The sequence below is a fragment of the Corvus kubaryi genome, unplaced genomic scaffold (assembly GCF_017639235.1).
Source record: "Corvus kubaryi isolate FWS band 111438036 unplaced genomic scaffold, C.kubaryi_AGA036_p1.0 74, whole genome shotgun sequence".
In the NCBI taxonomy this organism is placed as follows: domain Eukaryota; kingdom Metazoa; phylum Chordata; class Aves; order Passeriformes; family Corvidae; genus Corvus; species Corvus kubaryi.
The window spans coordinates 1,237,437-1,258,511 of record NW_024582061.1 but is presented as its reverse complement, the minus strand read 5'-3'; the positions used below and the strand labels follow the sequence as shown (position 1 = coordinate 1,258,511).

General features: G+C 41.6%; 1 long non-coding RNA gene across 1 annotated transcript; it reads right to left on the bottom strand.

Moving 5' to 3' along the window:
• Nucleotides 1-1,371: 1,371 nt before the first annotated feature.
• Nucleotides 1,372-7,339, bottom strand: LOC121675541. Its single transcript, XR_006020104.1, has 3 exons — nt 4,524-7,339; nt 1,832-1,970; nt 1,372-1,413 (listed from the first exon to the last, which is right to left on the bottom strand). It is a non-coding gene; the product is annotated as an uncharacterized LOC121675541 (long non-coding RNA).
• Nucleotides 7,340-21,075: the final 13,736 nt, after the last annotated feature.

The window sequence follows — 21,075 nt, the reverse complement described above, 5'->3', positions numbered from 1 at the left end:
AGGGGTTTTTGGTCAAAAAGGTTTCAGTGCTACATAAGAAAGGAGATGCCACTATCAAATATAAAACGCCTGCAGCAATTTCTTTCCTGTGTATGTCCAGGCAATTGCCCTGGTCCTTGCTCAGGCAGTGCCCTGCATGCACAAACATCAGTTCTGAGCCCATGTGATGTGGATTTTTTTCATATTTATTCCATGCTGTTGGGGAAATAAAGTCTATATTGGTTTTTAGCTTTATTTTTTAGACTTTATGGTAAAGAGTTTTGAATTTATTTTTCTTAGAATAGAATTTTATTTCTTTAAAATACATCTGGCTAGTTGGCATAAAATGAAACTATAGCTGGCTCAGTCCCTAGAGTTTAAAGGAATATTTCTGGTCACAGGGGATTTAGCTCAGAATTTATTTCAGTATTATGCACTTGAGGATTAAGGCAAAATAAAATCTATGCAACACTTACTACTTTATATTTAAAATTTAGAACTGCTTTGAAAAACCCAGCCAGAATTTTTTTTTTAAACTTGTAAAAGATTACTGTTAATCTTTCAAGTTTTAATGCTGAAGTTATCTCTGTAGAAACTGTACATATCTGTGAAACACCTGTTTGCATAAAATGACAGGATTTGTTGAAGTCATACTTCAAATGGGTATCTTTGGTTTTTTATTTCTTTTCAAGAATGCACCACATTGCCAATCCTAAATCTTCTTCTGCACTTAGGATGGGATTTCTGAAAGCACTTTTTTTCACATCTAACTCTAACCTACCTCAATCCCAATAGTGGCTTAAGTGGGAGCAGGATTATGTCATCTCAGAAGACTTTTGAAAATCCAAAATTGCTCCTTATTATTACTTCATTTAGGTCATGATAACTCATTTTTGCAGAGTACTGAACTAACACTCTTAAGAATACAGTTTTCCATGGCTCAAGAGGAATCTAAGATGGAACTTTGACATCTGGATTTATAAAAGCCCAGAAATACTGGGCTTTCACCCAGGTCTGGGTGTGAGGGACCAGCTGCAGGACTGATGCCCAGTGCTGTGGAGCTCACAAGGCAGTTTTGAGCAGGTGTAAAAAGATGCAGCTCTTCTGAGACATAATTGTCATGAAACTATGGCAGCTGAGCTCCTTATGTCAGGCTTAAAACAACCTCTCTATCATTTACTGAGTGGTTTATGGTACTCAGGGGCAGTTGGTACCCCTAGGTGAGATGCTACCTGTGGAGCTGCCTCCAGCCCTGGGGTCGCAGCACAGAAAGGACATGGAGCTGTTGGGGAGAGTTCAGAGGAGGCACCAAGATGACCAGAGGGATGAAGCAGCTCTGCTGAGAGGAAAGGCTGAGGGAATTTGCTTTTTTCAGCGTGGAGAAGAGAAGCTGCAGGGTGACCTCATTGTGGCCTTCCAGTGCCTGAAGAGAACCTGCAACAAAGATGGAGAGAGACTATTTACAAGGGCCTGGAATGAAAAGTCAAGGGGGATGGCTTCCCACTGACAGAGAGTAGGCTTAGATTGGCGGTTAGGAAGAAATTTTCCCTGTGAGGGTGGGGAGGCCCTGGCACAGGTTGCCCAGAGAAACTGTGGCTTCCCCATCCCTGGAAGTGTCCAAGACCAGGTTGAATGGGGCTTGGAGCAGCCTGGGATAGTGGAAGGTGTCCCTGCCCATGACAGGGGGTGGGATGGGATGAGCTTTAAGGTCTCTTCCAAGCCAAACCATTCTGTGTTTCCATGATTTTGACATCCTGATGGTCCTCAGAAGGAACTCCTATAGAGGGCAGCACAAAGCCTGTCCCTGACTTCGGTGATTCACAGAAAGCATGGTGTCCACATGATGACAAACCTCAATGCTGTCCTGATGCATCCTCTCCATCCTTGTTTCTCCCATGTGTGTGTCCAGCTCTACAGCCGACTGTAAAACTCCTGGCCACACAGTCCCCAATAGCAGCACCTGCGTGCACTGCAACCAGTCTGAGCTAACACTGCAACAGAAAGAGGGTACAGTCAGAATATCTCTTCTCTCACCAAGCTAAACAGCAGTAGGTCAATATAATAGAGCAGTAGCAGATCAATACAGGTTTATGAGCTGATTTCTAAAAAGCAAAAGCACAAATGTAAAAATGAACTTGTTTCCTGCTTTCCAGTGTAACACCACTTTCCTTACATCACATTCAAATATTATCTTGCCCTTTCAGCCAGCTCCAACTTGACCTGACCACAGCAAAACTAACAGCTCTTGTGACCTTCTTTGCCATATGTCAATTCAGCTGAACTAAATTTTTGTATGAAACTATCCAGCTCAGATGAGGGGCACTTTTTAGTTCTTGGGAAGAAGAACAAACAGCAATGCTAAGAAGGACACAGAACTTCCAGAAACTAGCAAAAAAAGGAGAAGCTCAGAGAAACTCATCACACCAATGAGCAGTGAGACTTGACAAACCCGTGTTAAATGGAGGAACCATAGTAGCACACTCAGCTCATTGCTTCCCTTCAGAACAGGCATTCTATAATTTATTTTTTTTTCTCATCTTTAGTTAAAGTTTGATTGAAACTCAGCCCTGCCTATTTACTCATCCACAGCTTCACAGCCCAGTAGTTGTGTTTGAGAAGCAGAAGTGGTTTTGTGCAGGGTTTGTGGATATATCCACCATGGGAGGAGGAACTATTTTTAGACGTATCCTGATGCATCACTGTGTTTATGTAGAAAATTTAAAAACAGTTGGTTAGAGAAAATTTGACTTCTCTGTTAGCACATGAGTGAGAGCTGACTCACATTTTTATTATCTGAGTGGGTCTCATCTACTGGAACCACTGTTTCCAGTAGTTGTATCTTGTATTTCTCACATCATCAGTTCCTCCTCTGCATGTCTCTCCCACACATATTTAAACTTTCAAGTATCAAGAATAAGGGAAATAGAAACACCCTATTCATTTCAGGAGGCAAAATAAACCACTCTTTTGGGGTTAGAATCAGAACAACAATTTCAGGATACAGCTATTAGTCAATCAGCATCTCCAAAGTGCTTTGTGCAAAAGTTTTCTGGAAGACCAAAATGAAGCCCCAGCAAGGAAAGGCTGCCATGATTGTAACAGAGAAGTCTTTGCTAAGCTATGCCAAGTAAAGTAAATTATGAGTGATCTTTAAGAGATAGGGTTTTTTCAGTGTGATATTTTCACATGAAGACTAATACACTTGAGAATTTTGTTGCATCAGACAAGTAAACACAGAATCATACCCCTGGAAGCCATCTGAAGACAGTTTATAATGCACACTCCTATCCTAGGACCAGCCCTAAGTTTTTCAGTTCTCCAAAACCTTTATCTAGCCACTCTCATGTTCAGTGATAGAAATGACACCAATTTCCTAGGCAGTCTGGTCCTAGTGATTCAGATTCTTACTATTAGTTTCTTTTTCTAATGTCTATTTAAACCCAGTCCTTCTTCTAGACCCCACTGGCATAAGGACCAGAGTTTTCTTTCTCTCATTGCGACTTACTGCTGTGGAAAACAAAATTTCATGTAAGAGGAAACATGATTTTTCTGAAAAACAAACAGTGCTTGAGATTGCGAAATACGAGGGCTTCTTCATGCTTTGTATTTGTTTTAATGTTTTCATGCATGTCTTTTCTCACTGGTTTTAGTCAAAATCATTATGAAAAAAAGCGCTGTTTTTGTTGGTGTCTCAGAAATGTAGTCCCAATCTGATTATGCAATAAATCAGAAAAGGCAGACTACTCTCATGGGACTGAAATGCTGGTTTCTGGACCAGAATGGTTTCAGAAAAGCTAAACATTTAGATTTTTATCTGAACCAAGCTATGTGAGGCTCTCCCATCACTTGTTAGTAGTCTGGTTTTTCACCTCCAGAGATTTCAGTTTAAGTCCTGGTTTGGGTCACAGTGAGAATGAGTTTGGTGGCTTGCATCTTAGTGGACTTCTGTCAACAGTGAAAAACCACCACACAATCCTGCACAACTGGAAAGTTCTGCTTAAAAGAAAGCCTGGACTGGAATATCAGAGGTCATTACAAGTCAGGACAGAAGGGTAGTGCCACAGCTGCATGGAGAATTGGGAACAGCACCTGACACAAAGAAGTCCAGGGACAAGCACTATACATTAGCTGCTGGCTTAAACTGGGACATATTTATTGTTTGTCCAAACTTAATGAGTTTGTCAAACTCATTTTGAAACAATAACTTCACCTATTACTAAAAATATCTGATGAGAACCTCATACTGAGCAATGATGACAAGGAAAGCAATCTCAGACACTGCACTTTAAATGAAATGGTTTGGAATATGCTTTACCATCATCCCCACAGAAAATAGCTATTAGAGAAATGATTTGTTGTACAAAAATTTTTCTGTACGAAGGTCTCTTAAAAAGTTTGATACTGTTGACCTCAAGGGAAATACAAAAAATAAAGGAAGTCATAGAAAATGGTGAGTTGCAGATCAGAGTATGGATTTTACATTTACCATACTAAAAAAATAAGCCTGAAGTAAAATTAAAAAATGCAAATAATGTCTTTCTCACCTTTCACTCCAGTTGCCCTTTTCTCCTTCAGTCATACACACACAGGAAAAAAAATCCTTCTCAGTTGCTCTGCAAACATATAGACACAAAAAGAAGTAGAAGTACTCTTGTTTATAGGCAGATGCCAAGCACAGGCTTCTCAGTTCAGGTGTTCCAAAGCTTCAGATGCCAAGTGAAAGAGCTCACTGTCCTGTAACCCAAAGGACTAAGAGGATTTCCCACCAACTTTTTTTGAAAGTTCACAACTGCTTTTGGTCTAGAGATGAAAAGATTTTTTTCCTCCCATAGGAGTATCTGAGGAAAAACCAAATGGAAATGAACAGAGTTCTGTGCTGTGAGTGTGGATGTCACTTCAGGTACTGGCAAAAGGCTGGGAATTCAATCACCCATGCTGGAATTTGCAGCTTTTATTAAATAAAACCAGAACAATTGTGCTTTTTTGTTTGTTTGTTTATTTTGTTACCACAGTTGCACTAGAAGCTTGTACCCCCCATGGCAGGGGGGTTGGAGCTGTGTTATCTTTAAGGTCTTTAAGGTCTAACCAATCTATGATTCTGTGATTTAGAGGACAAAATAAATAAGTAAAAAATTAGTTTTCCTGAGTTTTTGGTGTGTCTAAAGTGAGACTGGAGTCATGTGAAAAGTCACATGCATCTCAGCAGAATATCAGCCATGAAGAGGGAAGCTAGAGTGACCCACATAATCTTAAAAAATGGGCTTGCACCCCAATCTTTCAATAAAATTTATTAAAAACATGGAAACAATCCCTATGAGAACTAAGGCATTGGTTTTATCATTCATTTGCAAATATCAATTTTAAATATCTATTTTTCTGATGCTTTATCTATAGGTTATTTTCTGAAGAATTCAAGTTCAAAATACATTTCACCTTGATAACAGCTTTCTCATACAGTGAAATCTACTGCATAATACAGTAACCTTAACAAACATGTTCTTACAGTAGTTTTCATCAAGTTTTTAAATTTCACATTATTGATACCCACAGCCCATAGCAGAATGTCAGCTGTGGAACTGGATCAAAATTCAATTCTCCAGTCCCTTATGAAGGGGACAATAGATATTCAACTATGCATCAGCTGAGGAGAGGTAGAAGAGTTTGTATTCTCAGCAACAAGACCGATGGATTTATGGGAACAGTGAAATAAAAATTAATATAAATGTAACAAGAGTTAAAAAACATACATTATTCTATTTTAAAATGGAAACACAAGAAAGCAGATCTTGGTAAACAAGTGAAATGCCCTTAAAACAAAAGTCTCTTGAAAGCCGCTTCACAGCAAGTGAAGGTTCCACACAGTTCAAGTGTTTGCTAATGTCCACCTCAGAAACATCAGGGATCAGCTTGATGCATTTGAAGACGCTGATTACAATCCCATTAGCTGCTGTATCAGCTGTGTTCACAATTTAAGAGCCTGAACCTAACCAGGCCTCAAGCCTTCAAGAAGAGGACTGACCCCACTAGTGAGCTCCTGCTTCACAACCCCATTTAAAGCATTTATTTTTGAATGAAAAGTAACAGAAGCCTCGATTCTTTCGAAGCATTCAATTCCTCATAGTGACTGTTTCTGCAAGAATATAAATTACCAGATGGGATTTCTGCAACCAAATTCCACTTCAGACAATAGCAGCTTGATGAAGATCTACATGCACTTTTGTGTTGAAATGCTATTGCCAATGTCTTGCCGTGCTGCCATTTTCAGCTTGGAAATAGACACATTTCAGGAACTGTAAAATGTTCTTGAGCATGTTCAGGACCTGCAACAATCTGTAGCATATAGTAATTGAATCAGCATGGTAAACTTCTGTTTGGAGCCCATTAAAGTCAAACTTACTAGAATAGCCTGCTTCCAAATATAGTACAAATGCAGATTGAATGCAATGATCAGATAATAAGATCAAAAACACAGAGGAAGTGCTTTCTTCCAAAACACATAATTAAATTGTAGATCTCACTGGTACAGGAGGCTTTGAGATTGAGATTAAAAAAACCATCAGATAAATACGATGACAATCCATCTGTCAGTAGCTATAAAAAACAGGAGTGCAGACTGAACCTCTGGCTGGGAGAAGCACCAAGAGAAGTATTTAAAGTAAAATACAAAATCTCAAGGCGATTCCTGTGCAGAGACATGTTCTTTTTCCTCCTGTCCTGCTCAGGAGCAAGTCAACAATCAGAAAGGCAGCACATAGTGGTATGGAAAAAGTTGCATGAAATTGCAACCTCCCTCTTTCCTTAGTCATTATGGAAGTGCTAAGCTTTTTGCCTCCAGACTGTAGATGTCACCTGAGGAGGGGTCATTGCGAGTGACAAGCTTTGTTTTCAAGCCAGGAAGGGTTATAGCGAGGATTACAATTAGCCCCATCTTTACTGGCTGCACACATTAGAAGAATTGTCTTTAGAAAACAAAAAGATGTGGGAACTAATTGGCTTTTCCTTCCCCTTGCTTATCAGTCACACCTGCAGCTGGAATCAGTAGGAACAAATGGGATTGCCACTACCTGGGGCTTCCCCAGTGGCCAGCACGGGTAAGTTATACACTATAGTCACTATTTCCTGGCTGCAGGGCAATTGTTTATTGCATATGTTATTTACACAACAGAATTCTGCAAAGGCAAGAGAAGTCTGGGTCTGCATGTGAATTCGCCCTGATAAATACACCATCCTACTTCTTTAAAGCAACTTTTCTACTAAATTGACTCCCTGGGCCATTCCATAGAATCCCAGATCCATTCAGGTTGGAGAAGACCTCCAAGGTCATTGAGTCCAGCCTGTGACTGATCCCCACGTTGCCACCCAGACCAGAGCACTGAGTGCCACGTCCACTTGTTCCTTGGACACCTCCAGGGATGGGGACTCCACCACCTCCCTGGGCAGCCCCTGCCAATGCCTGACCACCCTTTTGGTGAAGAAATTCCTCCTGATGTCCAGCCTGAACCTCCCCTGGCACAGCTTAGGGCTGTTTCCTTTTGTCCTGTCCCTTGCTCCCTGAGATAAGAGCCTGACACTCACCGGCTGCACCCTCCTGTCAGGAAGCTGTGGAGAGCCAGAAGGTCCCTTTGTGCCTCCTTTTCTTCAGGCTGAGCCCCACCAACTTCCCCAGCTACTCCACACAGGACTGACTCTCTAGGCCCTTTACCATATTCCTAATGTGGTATCATAGCTCTTTCAGAGTCAATGAGAAAAATCTGTAAAATACAACTCCACATACACTATTTCAGAGCAGACTGGATGCTGTCAGATTGGACAAACAATTAAGATTTTGTAGGCTTTACTCCCAATGATAAGAATGGCTGAATGAGCTGGATGGGGAAGAATTGGAGCATTATGAGACTTGTGTTTGTGTTTCTGCAATGACAGGGGAGAATTTAGATGAAACCATTCTGCTGTCTGTGGCTTTAATGAAGACCACTTGCCTTGCCTAATCAAAAAAACAAAAAGTATATAGTTGAGATCCAAAAATATCTTGGTTTAATGACGCACACAGGCAGAAGTTTGTAAGTGGGTAAACTTCCTTGCTGCACAGCCTCAGTGCACCTGTGCAACAGCTGGGTTTAATCTGTTGAAGACTGTATTTTAGGAGCCATTGCCGGATTTTAGGCTGGAAGCAGAATAGTGCCCCACCCAGCCATGTTCCAGTCCACAAACTACTTTTAACATTTCAGCAAGGGTAGAACAATTGTATTCTGCGGGTTAAAGAAATCCAGGGATGATCTATATGTTGTTGGGTGTTTAAAGAGAAGAAAAAGGAAAAAAAAAAAGAGGGCAGTTCAGCCAACAAGGAAACAACCTAATCATCTGGTCTGGTGCAGCAAACAGAACATCTAGACTTACCGATAAACATGATTGATACTTGTGCTACATTCATTACAGAACAGTATGGACAAACAGGATTCTGATCAATACCAGCTAAGTTTATGATTTTCACAGTTTCATTAGAAATAAGATCTGCACTTCTTCCATATCTTTCAACAGTTACATGTATTAATAGTCTGTACCAACAAACATACAGACATAGACATAAAGATCAAATACTCTGTCCAAGGGCCAAGCACAAATAACTATCAGCAAATGACAGAAGGGTAAATAAACAAGGCTCTAAAGCCTACAGGCTTTCCCAGCAGCGATTTAGGAGACCTATCTTTGGACATTTCTTTCCTCCTCCCCCTCCAATCATGGGTAAAATCTTGATACCACTGACCTAAGTGGAGCCAGGTTTTTAACCATTAGCCTTGCCATATACATCCATCTGTTAAACAGATGGTATGAGATCAGGGTATGATCTCATACCTTCTCAGGTACAATATCAAACCCCAAAGCATCTAGAGAAAAGGATCTGCATGTGACGAGACCACCTCGGCACCACTGCTTCACCATGAAGATGAGAAGAGCTCTCTTTTCCAAACTTGCAGAAGGCAGGTTTTTCAAAAAAGGACCATAAAAGTGTTGGTAAGATCTGACACTGCAGGACACTATTCCTAAGGTTCGACACACTCCTTGATACACTGCCCCTTCTCCCTTCTATTTTTGAAGCCGCTCTTCTAGCACTGAAGATTGCTGGACTGAAAAGTGAAACACATAATAAAATCAACCAAAATTATTACTGAAAAAATAAACCCTCCTTAACACTGTGATTAAACTGTCAATTTATGGCCCTCTGGAAAAGTTATTCCACCAGCAGTCAATCCAGTCTACTGATGCTTCCTACCCATTCAGAATCTAATGTAGCATCTCAGTGCTACTTGGCAATGTTCTGTTCTATAAATCACAAAATCATTTAGCCTGAAGATCTCTAAAAACATCAAGTCCAATTGTTAACCTAACACTGCCAAGGCCACCACTAAACCATGACCCGAAGTGCCATATCCATGACTTTTAAACATGTCCAGGGATAATGACTTTACCATTCTCTGGGCAGCCTGTGCCAGTGCTTGACAACCGCGTCTGTGAAGAAATTTTCCTTAATGGCCAACTGCATCTCCCCTGGCACAGCTTGAGGCCATTTCCCCATGTCCTGTCTCTTGTTATTTGGGAGAACAGACCAATCCCAATCTGGCTGCACCCTCCCGTCAGCGAGTTGTAGAGAGTGAGAAGGTTCCCCCTGCACCTCCTTTTCTCCAGGCTGAGCCTCCCCAGCTTCCTCAGCTGCTCCTGGTACTCCAGCCCCTTCCCCAGCTCCCTTCCCTTCTTGGGACATGCTCCAGCCCCTCAATGTCTTTCTTGTAGTGGGGAGCCCAGAACTGCCCACGGGATTTGCAGTGCCTCAGCAGTGCCAGCACAGGGACACTTCCTCTTTCTATCAGCTACAGATCAACATCCTCTCATCTGTGGCCCATCTCATACAAAGTGAAGCTGCTCCTCTCAAGGGACTGATGAAAACTTATTCCACAAGCCATGACATTCCATTGGTTAGACATCCATCAAGGGCTGGGACCCTGGATTGCGTTCCTTGTTTTGGGGCCTAATTATGTGTGACCTTAAGTGCCATCGTAACCACAGACATTAAGAATCCTCCTGAATCCAGTGACCAGGACCAAGCTCTGGGAGAAGCTCTGCTTTAGATCAAAAAGGTCACTCAAGGCTGAATGAAGTGGGAACACTTGCTTTTCATTTTAATGAGTGAGAGGGAGGGCAACTAGCTGCAGTTGACCTGAAGCAAATGTTTTTTCTATAAGTTTTGCTGAACTGGAAAATCAACTTTTCACAAAGCCCCTAATCAACACAGGCTTTCATGTTGAATACAGATGGATAAACCCCACCATTGCATATTGCATTTTTTTCCTTAGAAATACTATTATTTTCTTCCTCTGTTCCATTTTTCCTGGGAATTAGCTTCACTTACACTAACCTGAAAGTTTGAGCTTAGACACTTAGAGGTGCAAGGTGAGATCCCTAATCCACTAGTGCAGTGACTCTATGAAAATTAGAAAACCTTCTCATTTTAAAGATTTATCAATGAGTTTCAGTTAATCAAGCACAAAAGAAGGATCTCAGCCTGCATATAATTTAACACTAGAAGGAAAAGCAACTTACCAGACACATGCATTAAAAAATAAGAAGTAAGCAAAACCCCAGCCCTTTGCCCAAATAAACCAGCAGATTTCTGAGTTGTTGAGGCTGTGGGGTGAGGAGACAACGCTGAATTCCCGTGGTGTGAGAATATGTGTACACCAATTATATCTTGAAACATACAACTCATGGTATTATTTGGAGGACGAAAGTTTCACCACAATAGAATGTGAGAGGGTCTTTCTGTCAGTGACAAGCCCTTTCACATGTCTTTTCCCTGAAAAGAATGGAATGTCAGCACACCGAGTCACTTCTGCATCTCCTGTCACCATATTTTTCTTTCCCATGCTCATCTCAGCCAGCTGTGACATTGTCCAAGCTCATCTTTATTTGAGCAGCAAGGTGGCCCTGCCAGGCAATTCCCACCCTTGTACATGGCTCTTGCTGGTCTTGGCCATATTTCATCAGACAGATTAACAGGGACAGACAGACAGCTGCCTGACTTATAGACAGATAGCTGGTGGATGGTAGAGCTCTGAAAGTAAACTCAGACTCTAAACTTCATTTGTTCATGGTTTAGTTCTTCTCAAGGGCTTCAAAGCAAAAATTAGCATGTTTTCTCACAAGACTTCCTTAACAAAAAGCTCTGCAGAAATTCCTTTTGCACAAATTCCCAAGATGTTGCAGTTTCAGCACAGCTTTATGCAAATCTCATTTTTAAATGGCAGCTCTGATTCTTCTACTCACCTTTGCTTTCATGAAGCAACAAGAGATTTTGACAATTGACTTTGGGGTGCTCACCATGTGTCAACTGTGACTTCGATATGACCACGCTATTTTCTTTCTCAAATATTTATATTAACAGTACCCCTGAATGGTTAAGAAGCATTTTGAATTTCCCATTTGTAAAACAGGAATTAGGGAACCACATCCCCAACAAATCCACAATAAAACGCGAAGTCTGAACATAAGCATCTAAGGTCCTCACGGCAAAATTTGGACTCAAAATCTGAGCACATTTTTCTCAAACACACTGTCTAGACAAAACATTTTTCAGTAAAAAAATGAATAAATAATATAAGTAATAATAATGTAAGTATAAGTAATAATTATTAAGTAATATTTAGGTTTTCCCACTATACTTGCACAAGACTGAAACCTTCTCATCAGAAAAGGGAGGTTTTATTCTTATCTCATGGAAAAGCCTGCTTGGGAATTACATACTAGGAGGAGTCTTTAGGTCTAAAATTGTTTAAGGAATCTGAGCATACCAAAACATGCTTCCTATATTGGGTTCAATCCCAAACTCAACTGACTTTGTTTTCAGCATCTAAAGAAAATGTATTCAAATTTGTTCAGTTTTATCTGAACAGGAGTCACTGGACCTACTTGGGTTGAATAACTGTGATGGGACAAGAACTGCATTGACCTGAGGAAAAAAAAGCTGCCAGTCTCAGAACACAAGGCTGCATTGCCCAGAAGATACAGGCACTGTAGGGATGGAACCACAGATGATAGATTCTCTGGCCACAGGCAGGTGTAATAGCACATGTTACTGACCCAAAGCTCCCACCATCAGGATGCTCATTCCCAAGACAGGAGCTAGAACTCCTGTAGAAAATTACTCCCAGATTATTTGCATCTACTCAGACAATTGCATTCAGTATGTAAAAATCTTGATTGGCATTAAGAAAAGCAGATCACTTTGGCGAAGACCTCCCTCTTGCCAGAAGTGACAGCTCAGTGTCTCTCAGCTCCAAGCCTCGCTCTCAGCTCTGCAGCTCAGTGACAACTCTCTCGGTGTCTCTCAGCTCCAAGCCTCGCTCTCAGCTCTCCAGCCCCTCGTAGTGCCATAGGTTTAGCTGTGACTGAGGTAAGTTGTGTTGGCAACCACCAGCCCGTATAATCGTAATTCCTGTGCAGCTGCTCAGAACTCTAGGCCTCTCCACAGCACTGAGCCTTCAACCAAAACATATTGTTTGTTTCTTTCTGACCACAAGAAGAAGTCTGGTTTCATCATTTTCTTTGGCTACGTTGCCTGACTAAAAACATGCTATAATGCTAGGAACTCCATGCAGCCTCCTCTGGAGCTAAAGCCATACAGTTGCAGTTTACAGTTCTGACTGACAAAGCAGAATAATTCGAAACTGCTTTCATGGCCATGGCACTCACCAAGCAAGCCTTCTTTGTACCCCTCAGTTATACACTGAACTCCCCCATGGGCGTGAAGGTGAAGATACTCGATGAAGGATTTTTAAAAATGGCATGAGAAACGATTTCCAGTGTTGTGCACCTGTAGTGCACAACATAGGAATATTGAGCCAGTATGGGAATGGAATGCCACCCAGCTGGCACAGCATGTGGCTCCTCAGGTGTCAGTTCAGCCTGACAACAGCACCCAAGCCTCCTTGGCTCACCCTAGGCTGCACTGCAGTTTAGGCTTTCCCAGGGTGAAGTGATCTGCTTCACTCCTCTGACAGCAGCTTGGGAACAGAAAGAGAAATTATAACATTTGGAAACATTATTTTCCAAGTTCATGCTCCTCCTGGTTGCTGGAAGAGCTACACTGAATCCTCCTTGTTCTTCATATTCTGCTCACTAATGCTGCTGCCTTTGCCTCCACAGTCCCCAGCTCCCTGGCACATCCCCTGCTGTAAAACACAGCCACCAGCAGAAACTTGTGATAAGCCTCAGTGTGGGTCCAATCCAGTGGTTAATAGAGACAGACAAAACTATACTGAACTGGGACAAATCTGTAAATTTAACTCCCCATCTTTTGTATCATCTAACAGTATGTCAGAAGACCATAACACAGTCTAAAAGAGTGAAAGACAATGTGGTTTCCTGAGACTGGGAGGGACTGGAGCCAGTGGCCCAGGAGGTCCCATCCCTTCCCATGCTCTTCTTTTCTTTCCATGCTCCTTTCTTGCTGCTACACATCTAAATTTAGGCTGTAAACTAATTTTAACTGTAAGGGGCATGGGGTTGACTCTTTTGAGTGTCTGACACACTGTAAGAGCAGGGTAACTAAAACACAAATGCTTGTGTAAATCCATCTTTGATTTTGTAATCAATTTAGTTCACTAATTTGTTGCAGGGATTGGCTGAAGTAACATGCCAGAATTTTTACAGCCTCTCTGCCATAAAACTGACAAGCATAGGTTTTCTGGTTTTGTTTTTACTTCCTTTCAAGTGTAATAACTTCCCTTTTCATAAAATGCCAACATATTCTTTTAAAACTGTCAGGCTGCCATCAACCTGGTCATGATCCAGTGCCAGGCCATAGCCAGACAAGATGAGTTACAAGGTAATCTTTCCTCTGCCAAACAATACAAAGATACTGGCACCTTTTCTCACGGCTGCAAATCAGCTCAAAGGGCCACAGAAATCAGAAACCCAAGAATTACTTCTTCCTCTTTTTGGGGTTTGCTTTGCAAGGAAAGTGGTGTTCTGCAAGGAATTGAATGTTTTCACTAACAGCACGCTGGCTTCTTCCCTTTCTCCAAGCCTTTTCCTCCAAAGAAGTCCTGGATATAATTTTAATGAAATTGAGGATGCCCTCCCCCTCTCCAAGTTGTACACTGGATTCCTGAAGACTGGTTTCAAGGAAACGCTACTCCCAAGATGAAATGCAAAGCAGCTGCACAACTTTGGCAGGGGAGACTGCACAGATGCCACCAAAAAGTGAATCACTGCCTCAGCCTAACTGGAAGTGTATCAATATTCCTAGTCAGGAAGGTCATGTGGTAGTGGAGACCATCCTTCACATCATGTAGAAAAAATAGTACAAAAGGCCACAGAACCAGAGGATGAACCCCATTTTTTCATTTGGCTGACATGGAAAATGAGGCTTTTCAAATCTTCTCAGCTGGTAAATGAATGGTCAGAGTTTTAAGAGAGATCTTTAAAGCAGTGGGAGTTTCACGTGACTTCAAGACTGCACCTACATTCTTTCCTGCTATAATCCCACCAAACTTGCTTTTAAAGGATTTGAAATGTATGTGGATGGTACCAAACTTTCACCTCCTTCCTCCATCTCTCACTTGGGTATTCAAAGGAGGGCATGCCAGCCTCTTAATTTAATAGCTCTGGAAGGACATCAAGAATTGTGATGAAAACAAGTGTCTCCATGCAGGACTTGCTGGGATAAATGCAGAACCACCAGGTTTGCACATGAAGAGAGCAGGTAGGGATTGTAAGAAGATCCAGTTAGTGCTTCTGGGAGAATATTCTTTTTTTTTAAAAACAGTTTTAATTTTATGACCACAAAGTATACAGTCAACCTAGAGATATTAGTGCATCAACCCTTCCTCATTCCAATTTGTTGCGCAACACAGTACTTATGTTTTGCCAAGCTGAGAAAAGTTCACCTGGACACTGACTGGAGTCTAGCTGGTTTTCATTTTGTCTACATGGCACCACTGGGAACAGAAATTCCATGAGCCAAACCCTGCCTTCAACTCAATGTGGACAACTCCCTGTTTCCAATAAGGCAGAACAATGCTAAGTTAAAGGCAGGATTTGCATCCACAGTAGCAACATAGTTAAAAATGCCAAGACATACTCAAAAACTGAAACAGCCACACACTCTGGCAATGCTTGCAACAATAAAAGTATAAATATTAATTTCTTTCACAACAGCAAGCATATAGGGTATTATCAGGTAGTTGCTGGTAATGGTGTGTTATGGAGTGATAATGGTATGGAGGAAAGCTGAAAGGACTTCTCGAAGTAGAAATGTCCTCTACAAAGCACTGAATTAACTAATATATTAATGATACTCATTGCTATAATTACTTGGTATTAGAACAAATATCCACATATGGTACTTGCAAAAAAGCCCATACAAGTATAGTATCCATCATAAACATCCTTTTTGAAAACTGGGACTATCATTGGAATTTAGTCAGCTTTGGGCTCTACACAAATAATTTAGCAACACACAATAGCCATTTATCAGAGAATTCCAGCAAGGTATTATCTTTGGGAAATGTGAATAAGAATTTCCAGAAGTAGGTTACAGGTCCCCAGACTGGTAAGGGCACAGAACTCCAGTATTCACAATTCCAGTGTTTGCACCTTTTAATCCAACATAATGTATCATTGGAAAGGTAACGTTTGCAGTCATGTTAGAAATCCCAACCCCCCAAGCACGCAATATTAGAGAGACGGCAGCTGAATATCAAACACACTGAATTTTAACATACGAAGTTTGAGACACGAATACAGAAAATGATAGGAAAACTTTCACAATATTCAGCTCAATTGTTCCAGAAACATGAAAAGAATGATTAAAGAAAATAAAAAAGAAAGGTGACACAGCTCACTGAAAGCATGAAGTGATTTAGGAGTTTGTCTAGTTCTGCTTAGGAAGCCAAATGAACCACTCACCAAAGGAAAATGATATCCAGTAAGGAAAGCAAATCAGATGAATACACAATTTACACACCGTCTAGATAAGAGATATTTACCTTCAGATAACTTTAAATTCAACTACTGAAATCAAGTATTTCCGGTCTCCAAAACTCTTGTGACTTATACCAACATCTTTATAGCTCTAATCCATGTAGTTGGAGATGAAAAAAAAGAAAAAGAAAATTAAACAGAGCTTGAGGTACCTACACTCCAACTCAATCTGTTACTGCATACACAGCAAGATAAGGTACAGTCAATAAGGAAGTCCTCAGGCAATCTTCTGCCTATAGAACACCCCAAACAAAGTAGTCCTCTTTTTTCTTGCTCAGTATTTTCATTTGAAATGTTTAACTAGAAAATGGGGTTAGATTAAAAACAGATTTCCAGGGAGAGCTGCACTTCAGCTGCACGCCAAAGCTCAGTGCAAAATATTAGACATGCAAGCCATGATGGAGAAACCAAGTTTCCACTCTTAAATTTATATAGCATAATTAGAAAAAAATCTACTCAGAAAAATATTTTAAATATATTTTGGTGGTTAAGCAGCACTTTCCTGTCTGATGACATAATCATATTCTTTACATCAAATCCAACTTCACCCAAGAGCAGCTTTTTACTTAAGTCTAGTAGTATAAAAGTATATTAAAACTGATATGAAGTTGAATTTTACATGTGCTTCAAGACATCTTGAAAAAAGTGGTAAAGGTTGTGTTGGTGCTATTGGAACCCAGTTTCTTTGCTACTACATGAAAAGCCTTTCAAGGTTTCACTGAAGAGAACAATTTAGGTTGGAAAAAACCCTTATGACCCTTGAGTCCAACCACTTCTTCCAGTCCTCTTCTCCTTCCTCCTGTTTTCTGGAAAGCAACAACATACCAGCATAATACTTGTCAGTGGATCATGTAAATCAAACGAAAATGTACCTGCTGGATCTCAGTGGGTCAGGAATCAGCACCAGAATCATTCTCCTCTCAATCGCCACAACATGGCCTATCATAATACCACAGAACTCAGGAGAACAAGCCCCCAGCAACCCCATTTTGCACATCGTGCAACAGTCTTGAGGTTTTTGGACAAAGGCACGTGGACAGCTGTCAGACAAAGGGGAGAGCCTGCAGGTGTGTCCCACCAATGAGCTCAACGCCCCTTCTAGGTGAAAACTCATGTAAAGGGAGCACTGGTTTGATGCCAAAGCTCTAATAACATACCAAATCAATAACTAAGCTAAAAGACTAACCTCATAAAAGACCAACCTAACTCCCCTCTTAAGGAAAGGGCTCACTCTTCTTAGGAAAAAACATGTGCTGTTGGATGTCTAGAGAGTGAACATTATTACAGGCAAGGATCTAGGTGCTGTATGAACCTAGAAAGTAAAATTGGCTCTTGCCTCAGAGAACTCCCAAATAAAGAGGTCAAGGGAGAAGATGCAGATTCAGGCAGACAGTCAAAAGACAAAAGGGACACATGGACAAAGAACAGCCTTGTAAAAGTACCTGCAACAAGCTGTAGACAAAACTGTATCTGCAGGCATTCTTGAGGTGCAGGTTCAAGGAAGATTTTGAAAGAAAAGAACATAACGTGATTTTGTATAACTATAGAAGAATCCTCTAATATATAAGCAGCAGTAGAAGGGAAGCTTGACATACTCAGCATATGGCAGTGCATCATTTTAAAATGAAAAATAATAAAATAGCTCATGAAATGTCACCAACATACCTTGAGCACAGGGTGATATTTTTAAATTATTTATATCTGTTTTGACATTTCAGTATTTACTATTTACCTGCTGTTTTACATTAACGTTGAACTGACTTTATTTTAGCAGGCAGCACTTTATTAACACTCTAAAACGTCAAGTTTCCTCAAAAATGACTTCAACAAGCAATTTGGATGACAGCCAGGTGTGAAAAGCCACCTCTAACCGTAAAGGACTAAGAAATGGAATGAACTTTGGCATGGAGAATATGTCAAGTTCAGTTATTATAAAAATACAGCAAACATGAGAAATAGATGATGTGCCACAGGGAAAAGTCTTACACAGGTTGGTTGCCTAATCCACATTTCTTTCATGGACTCCTAATCATAACATACTGGTGAGTAAAGCAGTGCCAGTGCTGCAAGTTACATTCACACAAACTTTACATACAAACTTTAGCTGTATTTAACATGTTTGCCTTAAAGAAGAAACAGTCCCATGGTAATCTCATAGTCTACCTCAATCCCCCTACCCCAGCCATCCCACAGCTAGCAGGGGATCACTTTTTGCAACACAGACCGGAGTGGGAAAAGACTAAGTACACTTTGAAACATTTAGCTAGTAACTTTTAAAAAAATAGTTTACCCTGAATGTGCATCCCTTTTCCCCTCAATGCTGGACCAGCATGGCTGAGCTCACATCCACTCTGAGGGTAGTTGCAAACCTTCACAACCATGTTTTGCCCTGGGTCATTTGCTTCAAAGAGAAATTAAAAAAAAAAAAAAAAAGAAAATAGAAAAACAGGGCATGGCATTAACACCGTCCTTTTCCCTCCTGTGACTAAGCAGGACCAAGGATTAGCTTCTCTGCAGAAATCTTCTAGAGGAGAAATAATAAAATTTTGCTCTTCACAGGGGTTTAAAACATGGCCATATTTTAGGAATTGTACCAACAGGAGCGGAAAACTGTTCTCATAACTAAGTGCCTTCCTTGCAACCTTTCCCAGCATTCATGGGACAGAAAAAAACCCAAAGAAAAATAACTATCCTGCCTCACCTGGTCATTATTAATTACAGGGTTAATCAAACTAGAAAGACCACACAACCCAATTTAATTAGAAATTTAGAGAGAAATCACTCTTTTTTTTTTTTTTCTGTTGCTCTTCCATTGCTTTTTAGGCAGGGGGAGAGTAATCAGAAATTGTCATCTTCTGACTGCATGGACAGGCAAAAGCCAGAACTGACTTATATAACATGGGAGGAAGAAAGGTGAGATTTCTGGTGAATGACAGGAAAAAACTGAACACCTGTCATGTTAACTAGAAAGAAACCTGCTATCTACTGAAACTCTACTGAGCAGCGTATGACCCCACACAAAGCTTGAATTACAGGATATTTGTTATAACAAACAGAAAAATCCCAGGGAACCCAAGCCAGGGGTCAGGCTGGGCAGTCAGGCAGGGCAGTATGTCACAGCTCTCTCCCCAAGACGACAACCTTTCCCTGGCAAAGACCAGCCCTGCCAAGGAAACACGTGCCATTTGCCGGGCCAGTCTCCTTTTTTTCCCTTGGCCACAAGGCTAAGAGGAAGGCACTTGTCCTGCTGCTCGTCCCATAGAAAGCCTCAGACAGGGGAAAGGGCAGGCCTATTGATGGGAAGAAACTCTGTAATACACATAAAGAGTCAGTGGATAGTGGCAGAGGGACATAAGGAATGTCCATGCTCCTTTGCTGTCCTTCACCTGCAAGACAAGGAAATTACAACAATGTTGTTACCACTGTGCAACGTGAAAAATCCTTTCTTACCATCCTGAGTCTCTGAATGATCATCTGGAGAAAGCTTCCCAATGATCAGACCTCAGGTCCTTAGAAGAAGCAGCTGGGGAACCTATTACCTCATGCACACACAGGACAGTTCAGGGCTCCTCAGGACAGGAAAGACCTGGAGCTCCTGGAGCAGGTCCAGTGGAAGGTAACAGAGGTGATGAGGGGACTGGAGCATCTCCCTTATGAGGAAAGGCTGAGGGAGCTGGGGCTGTCCAGCCTGGAGAGGAGCCCCAGCTGAGAGGGGCCCTCAGCCCTGTGTGTCCCTGTCTGCAGGGAGGGCTCAGAGCAGGGATCAGGCTCTGCTCCGTGGGGCCCAGCCATGGCACCGGAGGAAGGGGCAGGAACTGATGCCCAGGAAGTTCCACCTGGACAGGAGGCGGAACTTCTTCCCTGGGCAGTGCCCGAGCCCTGAACAGATTGTCCAGAGAGGGTGTGGAGTCTCCTCACTGGAAATATTCCAGACCCATCTGGACACAATCCTGTGCTGTGTGCTCTGGGATGACCCCGCTGGAGCAGGGAGGTGGGATCAGATGAGCAACTGTGGTGCCTTCCAGCCTGACTCAGTCTGTGACTTGGTGACAGGTCTAATGTGGCAACAAGCAGGATTGTCCCAAGGAGTGAAGGGCATGCACCCACTCCTTGGAATCCAGCCTTTCGCCTGTCATATTTCATGGCTACTTGATGAGAAAGTAAGGCCACAATTCCCTTACAAACCAGAAACAAAGCTCACAGCACCAGGAGTATTACAGCAGGGCAATAGTGGTAGGAAAAGGGAACACGCTCGGTCATTCCTTAACATAACATCCCACCTTAGGAAAGTACTTCCTAAGTGCCTGCAGGTCAAAACAAGTGGCTAACACAATATCCTGCCTCTAATGGTATCCAATAGCAGATGCCTGAGTAGATGTGTATGAGAAACACAGAAAGAATAAAACAATTCTCCCTGAGATGTTCCTTCTCAGCTTCTAGCAATCCCAAGTATTATGGGGAGATAGAGAAAAAGAAGATCATATTCCTGCTGATGTCTCCATGGACCTATGCAAATCACCATCCTTGGGTGCCTCTTTTGCCTTACACTTTCCTCCACCTTTCTCCTGCTCTTTACACTGGAGCACAACTGAGCAAAGGGCTGCCTTGCAGTGCTTATGAATGACATTCAGGGCCATCTCAACAAGGTTTGCAGAAGAAATTGCAGGAAAACCCCCATCCTCATGTTCTGCTTCTGCATGCAAAACCAAAGGGATGATAGATAAAAGCCCTCAATATGCAGCCCCTCCTCACTTTTTCTGCTGCCAGAAAAACAGAGGAACTGAAAACAAATTCTTTTTGCGACTTTGTTCCTTTCCATACAACATCAATAGCATAGAACAAATTCAGAAAGTAGGCAGGAATACAGCAGGTGCCACCTAAGAGCTCCTGCTGCTGCCTTCGCAAGGACTGGGGATGACCCACTGGAGACCTAAGATAGCACAGAAGATGGAAAGGCCAGGCACTGCTTTCCACAAAGAAACTGCGTATGCTATAATTAAACTAATCTTCTTACAAATAAATTGAAAATTCTTTTGAAGGCCTAGTTAGTCTTAGGAA